Raw genomic sequence first — 7,829 nt, forward strand, 5'->3', positions numbered from 1 at the left:
TGAGAATGGGCTAAATATGCAAATGCATATAATCCGGTCTCTGTTCATCACATTACTGGATAATTGCGAACTATACAAAATTGTTATACCTGCAGTACATTGAAAGAAGAGTTTTAGGGGAGATGAAAAAGAAAATCTGAGTTATATTGATCGGCCAGGTAATCATATTTATTTCATTATTTAAAATGGTAGGTACAACATGTTCCTAGTTTTTGGACACAAACTTTAACACAAAATCATGAATATATCAAGATTATAAATTAAATTTAAAAATTCATTTACAGTAATAATATATAATATTATTTTAGTTTTATTTACACATTTTGCTTTCATTTCATCGACCAAGATAAGATATCAAGGCAATGTTAATGATGACAAAATTTCAATTACAACGAGATTCAATATGTAAATAATGTATTGTAACGTAGGTTAATCTATAATATTGTCAGGCTACTACTATTTTAATACATTAGAAGTTATAAATATATATACAAAGATTACAGTAATCCCCACCTTTATGCGTAAAAAATATGCCTACGATAGCCAAGCGGGTAACTTGTCTGCCTATAATATCATAGGTCCCAGACTAACATCCATTTCTCGTAAAAAAAACAAAACTATTAATACAATCTACCTGCATTCTTTGGAAGTCCATATGATGGTCTTAGGATCGGACATGGTATAAAAAAAATTGCAACGAATGCATTGAAAATTGGCAGTTAATTTTTAAAATTTTAAAATAAATAGTTTTTTGAATATTATAGTAAATACATGTCCACGATGGCCGCGCGGCTTAAGCGTCAGCCTATAATCTCATGGGTCCCAGGTGCGAATTCTGGGTCTGGCAAGTGCATTTTTTAATTTGTGTACGAGTCAGAGTATGGAACTAATAGGTTGAGCAAGTGGCTAACATCCATTTCTCGTAGAAACAAAAATCTGTTAACACAAATCTCCACTCCGTGGAGGTGCACATGATTTTATCAGGATCGGACAAAAAATACAATTGCACGTAAAGTGAAACCTCGAATTTATGGTTTTGAAGGAACTGACAAAAAAACGTAAATAGGTAAATGTAAATTAAGTTGGTGAAATTAAAAAAATTAAATTATTTATTAAAAAAAATCATTGGCTTGGTGCATATTCTTGGCTTGTTTATTTAAAGTTTAAAGTCTTTTAAAATTAAAAATTGAATTGAAGGTTTCTTTCGTCTTGTAAATCATCAATGTTAGTAAAACATTCCAGCCATAACGGAGAATGACGAAAAATACCCTGTGCCCACCCTGCCTAAAATAAAAAATCGCTCACCAACGGTATTATGTAAACTTGACACCTTAACCAACTACGCTCTTTAAATTTGACATTGGACACCGCAAACATGTCTAAAAAAATATCAAAAGAAATGCGCATATGAGTCAGCACATTAAAATTTTAATAACAATAAGTACTTGAATGTATAAAAATAAATTTTAATTTTAGTTGAATTTTGAAAATGTACTTCTGATGTAAATTGCTGGAAAAAAACATAACACCGAGTATTAAATGCACTAAAATGAAACAGGACTGCAGAAATTACACGTAAAACCTGGAAACATGAATTCCTCACACCTAAAACATGGGTTCTTTATCAGAATCAGATGATTTGTTGTCTGGATATATAAAATAGAATAAATGTCCAGAAGCTAAAACCTTTCTTTTAATTTTTTCTTGGTAATGTAATAATCACAGAGATGTTTCTTACAACTTTTATTGGAGGCTGATGGATTCTATGTTGGTTACCTCCATATTCGGCCTTTTTGAGATAATCACAAATAATTACAAGATAAAAAGAACTTTTTATATACAACGTTTTTAAATTTTCTGTTGAATCATATAAACTTGACTTGACTAGCTTAAACGATCAAAAAAATTTGTACTTGATAGAAATAATACTGAAATGTCATATTGATTTCCATAGTAACGCACGTATATATTAATATTAATAATTTAGTTGCTAGGACAAGTCATTAAAATGAATAAAAACCATGTTTAAAGTTGGTCATATAACAAATAGTGGTTGATGAATATAACTGAATAAACTATTTCTTTTATTCAACAAATATGCAAGATTTCAGAATGTAACATACTATAAATGAATATACATAACGCACCATGGGTACTTTAGTGTATTAACCCCAAAAGTATAATTTTGAGATATCAACGTTTGAAGTTATGAATCATTTATATCTATAATATTGCGGTAAGTTTAAGAACTTCGTATGAGCTTAATACTTTAGTACTTATATCAAATCAAAATAATACACTAATGCACCAAAATATACATCACGTTGATGCATTACCATTGTATATCTTAATAATATAGTAAAGCAGTCAACCTCTTAAAATATTTTAAAAATACTTTAGTGAAGTGACTCAATTACAACGCATTTCACATATTGTTTGAGTTACTACGTTAAAGCAATAAATAAAGCAGAATAAAACTGCATTATTAACTACAAAATGATAATTTTTGACTTAATACACTAAAGTACTCATGGTGCGATAATTGCTCATGCATATACACACTAGAAATAATAATCATTTTGTAGAAAAAAATACAGGGACTTGAACCTGTATCTGCTGGATTCGCGCCTTAGATAATTATGACAATTTTAACTAATAGTTGTTACATGAAATGCTTATCAAACTGCGTTATAAAGTTGGCTGTCGGTTTTAGTATAATTAAATTAAGGTAGGTATCAATTAATTCCTTAATTACTAACCGATGGCCCGGATTACTTCATTATTTAATTTTTATAACTTAGACTTGCTAATAATTTTAATAAACTATTTCTTTTATTCAACGAATAAGACACAAGATTTCAGAATGTAATATTCTATATATGAATATACATAATTTGAAAACATCTCATGCATCACACTAGAAAAAATCGTTTTGTAGAAAAAAATACGACACCTGACGGGACTTGAACCTGATCTTAAAGAACCAGAATCAAGAATAATCAAAAAATCTAAAAATGGAAGTAACCAACTTTGAAATCAGTAGCGTCATTTGATTGCGGCATTCGTTGTTCATTGAACGATCAGTAGTATGCCTAACATAAATAGGTAAAGTCTGGCGGCGGGCATCATGCATGTTTGAATGCAATGCGTATATATTTTGAATTTTGTTTTTTGGCAAGCCGTGTAAATGTCGGGATTACTGTATAAAAAGATTAGTGAGTATTTACAAGTGAAACTGGGTGCCGTTCCATTCTTAAATACATTTATAGTTACTGTCAAAGCAATATAATGCCTATATCAAATATTTATTCTGACTAGACTTCACTTGTTCAGTGACATTGTTCATTGAAATGTCAATGAATCTGCTGCTATTTGCTAATATTTACTAGAGTGAATGTGATTATATAGAATCATTATAATTTAATAATATTCAAGATTGTCATTATATTATGTTTGTTTTATTGTCCAGTAGATGGCGTTCGGAAATCATTTTGTCTTAAGGCTTATGCTGTTATCAAAGAAATGTAAATAAAAGTATTTTGAGATAAATAATGTATTGTAATAAGATATTTTTTATGCTAAATGTGATGAGAAATTTCAAAATCAAATTTCAATTGAAGTCACTAGAAATAATATTACATTGAATAAATAAATATTTCTAATAATGCTTCTTAATATAATAATATTTCCTTCCCTCACACCCGTTTCTGTAATATCACACTTTAAATAAAGTAGGTATGTACTTAATTTAAAATATCTACAATAATAAACTATTTTTTTTTATATTCAAAAAAAAATTCTCAAGATTTGAGAATGTAACATTCTTTTATTGAACACATAATTTGGAAACATCTCAGAACAGTAGTGAGCAGTCCATAGACGGTGTGGATGCGGAGTATACCCAGAAATATCAATAAAATAGTAATCATAACATTGACATTAATATTTTATTCATTCGATTATCAATTTCATCCAACATCCAACTTGTTATAATAAAATTATCTACAATTTTTAAAAAAGATTGCGGACCTGTTAATTTGTCGCATTCACAGTACCTACCCACCTCACTGGCATCAGTCAGCGATGACTAAAGTCTGAATAATAATTCGACATTCGACACACCAACAAAATGCATCGTGGTGCGGTGTCTTTGTTGAAAACAACGTTCAGCTGTATCTACCATGACGTACAAGCTATAATATTCCTTATTGACAGCTGTAACTCGATAAAAATAATGACAGCTTCTGTTGGAAGCAGTCAACAAAATTTCGTGTAGTCTAAGGCCTGAACAAAAACGAACCATAAGTGCGAGCGAGTAAACATTCGGCACGCTTATATTTCCGCACTACGCGGTAGGGTAAGATAGTATTTCTACGGCTGAATTAAATATTTTTTGTAAACGTAGCCGGTAAATATGGATGTGATTGATTACAAATATGTTGAACACTCAATGACATTTATATTGGGAATGTCATCACATACTCAGAATTGAAACAGAATTCGTTTTGACCATTTAAAACGTAAATTGATTTTATTTTTTTATTTTTGCAATAAAATTCGCGGCGTGCAAGGTACCGCCCGCCATAATTACCTAGACCTAATTGGCTACCGGCAGTAAAAAGGTTGAGAGTGTCTTATCATGAAGGCTAGTATTGATTTCAGCAATGGTTTCCTACTTTGGCGCTTCCTTGAATGAATGAGACTTTCTTCGCTAGCGACAATGGTATTCAATTTTTCATTATGTCTTATCTTGTCAATACTCTGTAGTTTGATTATTATTTGTTTGGTGATTTCTTTTTTACTTTTTTTTATTACAACATGATAATGTTTTAAATTATAATGTTATTGGTTATGGTATCCCGCGTCCGGAAACTTGTACGTATGCAGTTTGCCGTATCACAATTCACCATGAAATATTGTATCGGAAATATATGGCCGTATATTAAAGACCGTCCAACCCAAGGCCTGAACAAAAATGAACCATAAGTGCGAGTGAGAAAGTATTCAGCATCCTTATGATCTCCGCGTCGTGCGCTAGAGTAAGATAAAAGTTTAACAGATGTGCAGAAGATTTTGTTGTCGGCGTAGCCGCAAAATCTTACTTTGGTTGATAGCTAACTATCGATAAACGGCGAGCGCGTGTTGGTAAAATTGCTATTTTTGTATTGAATATAAACTTAGTGGTAAATATTTTTAGTTAATTCAGTAGTAAAGATGGTGGTGTGTCCTGTATTAAAATGTGGTAGCCGTACTGATAAGCAAGAACATGGTATTATGTTTCATAGGTACGCCTTTTTCTGGTAAATGTTTCAGCGTGAGATTGCTCACCCTGTCGTTGCCAGACGCTTTGCGATTTTTAAGTCGCTTGATTAGATATTCAACCTCTTCGGTAGAGACTGGGATTATCGGGGTGGATGGAGAGGATGGTGCATTGTTGACTATAGCGCTGGCTCTCCTATTAATTGAGTTTACATGATGTCTGAGTGTTTTGTCTGTAGGATCTATCTGGTGTGATGTAAATTGACCGCAAATCGCTCAGTTTTATCCTTTGTGGTGTAAACTATAATGGGTGTAAATGTATTAAAAAATGTTTTTCTTTTTATTTTTGAAAGCACCCCTACAACCAAAAGCTATCACACACCACTGCCTCAGAAAATATACCTATAAGAAAAAATCTTCATTACCTGTTAGTTAATTTTGTTGCAATTAGGTAGGGTGCGTGGTTAAATTGGTAAAACATATTGACCGGATTCCGATGGATGTTTGAGTCGTCTCCAGTGCCATATTTTTTTCAAGACATTATCTAATAGGTATGTTTCTGTGATATTTCCAAATTATGTATGTTATATTGAGATGAGATGTTTGGGTGATGAAATAAAAAGTTTAGTACTCAGTAGATTTGTTTTTAATGAAATTTATCCATAAGAACAACAAAATTTAATGAGAATTTCGATGTATGATAATATTCAATTGCATTTTATTGCAATGCAACCAAGTAACCCAATAGCCATTGTTGCGTTTAAACCTTGTTTCAAATTATAATGCACTCTAAAACACTACATTATTGAACCAGTTTGCTATCAATAGGTTTAACGTTTTCTTCCTTTCGATTTGGTTGACGATTTGGTTGACGATTTGGAAGGATGACGTGCATCAGACTTTCCCTTTGACTGCACCATTGGCTGTGGTGGAGTGTAAGGTGCCAGCTGTGGAAAACGTTCATTGAACGCTTTTGCGGACTTCGGGTTCATAGAGTCGCCTAGATACTCCGTCGTCACCATTAATTCACGTGCAAACTTGTTAATTACCATCTCATATTCATATCTATACCACATGTATTTCTTCCACTTGAAATGTTTGACTTCTGGAACAACACAAATATTCAACATTTTAATAAAACCGTGCTCTAGACATTCAATTGCTTATATAAGTACAATTAGGACCGTCAAAAAATTATCAAAACTTTTCTTCCGATATTGATTTTTTTTCTTTTGATCTGACGGCCCTAGGTACAACTATGAAATGAATAAATTAGTTCCCACAAGAGAACTATTAGTTCAAATTAAACAGTATATTGTCATTGACCTTCAAATCCAGTTATGTGTTTATTATTTATTGGGAAAGTTTTATAAGGCATACAAAAACATTGCAAATACTGTGTCCTGTGTTTTTATTTTCCTGTATATTTTTTTTTAAATAATACATAGCTGGTTTCAAAAGCACAATTGCGATATTGTACTTAAATGTACAATTGACAATATCCGTGTAAGCGGATGAAACTGGTCTTGATCATTATTAAATTAAATACCTTATTATATTATGTACAATTTTAATCATTATATTCTCTTTCCACTGAGAAATGACAGTCAACACCATTAATCCTTTCAACAAGCGCCAATAATTTATAAACAGTTAATTAACTGTAGCAAAATTTGATTTAAATCGATTTGAAGTAAGGTTAAAACGTGTCCGGAAATTTGTACGTATGCAGTTTGCCATATCACACTTTACCGTGAAACTGTATCGGAAATATATGGTCGTATATTAAAGACCGTCCAACCTCTTTGGGGCGTATAGTACTGTGATAAAATTCATGTCTAAGTAAAATGCGGTTCTTGTCAGTTTACACTTAACAACAAATTTTGAAAATAGCCGGTATACTGGATTATTTGTTAGGTTAGGTTTTCATTCTTGAATATGAAAATGCTCCACGAATAATGCGTAATTTTTTCATCTCGGTGCTACAGAGGTGACCGTATATTATACAGTCATCTCTTTCTGATAAGAAAGCTCATGGCGATTTACTGTGCTACGGTGAAATGTAATACGTACAATTTACATGTAACCATGGTTAATATTAGTAAAAACCCTATCTTATTAATAACAATACACTCGATAGCATATTATAATAAATTGTCAAAGCCTAATAATAGATCATTATTCTTTATAAACAATAAAAATACTATACTCAAGAGGTGTAAATTGTCAATTCTAGGATCAATGGTCATTTATTGGAAAATAATTAATGGAGTTAACAAATGGGATATCAGTCTTTAAAGTCATTAATTAAGCAACCAATACGCAATAATACCTACTTTATTATATAAGCTAGAGTTAAGAGTGTTCGTTGTCAGTGTGTGTTTGCCTTTGGTGAGTGTACACGGCGCCTGAAGATGCCGAAAGGCAAAACCCGGGTTGCAAAAAACGACTCAAATGGAATAGTACAAAACTTAAATCCGTTAGAATTTAATATATTTTATCAATTCTGTCATAACAAGGAAGACATGTCATATTACATACTTAAACTACTAATATGTATTTCACAAAAA

This window comes from Rhyacophila brunnea, unplaced genomic scaffold (assembly GCF_057557595.1).
Source record: "Rhyacophila brunnea isolate RB1 unplaced genomic scaffold, BYU_Rbru_1.0 scaffold_1, whole genome shotgun sequence".
Lineage (NCBI taxonomy): Eukaryota > Metazoa > Arthropoda > Insecta > Trichoptera > Rhyacophilidae > Rhyacophila > Rhyacophila brunnea.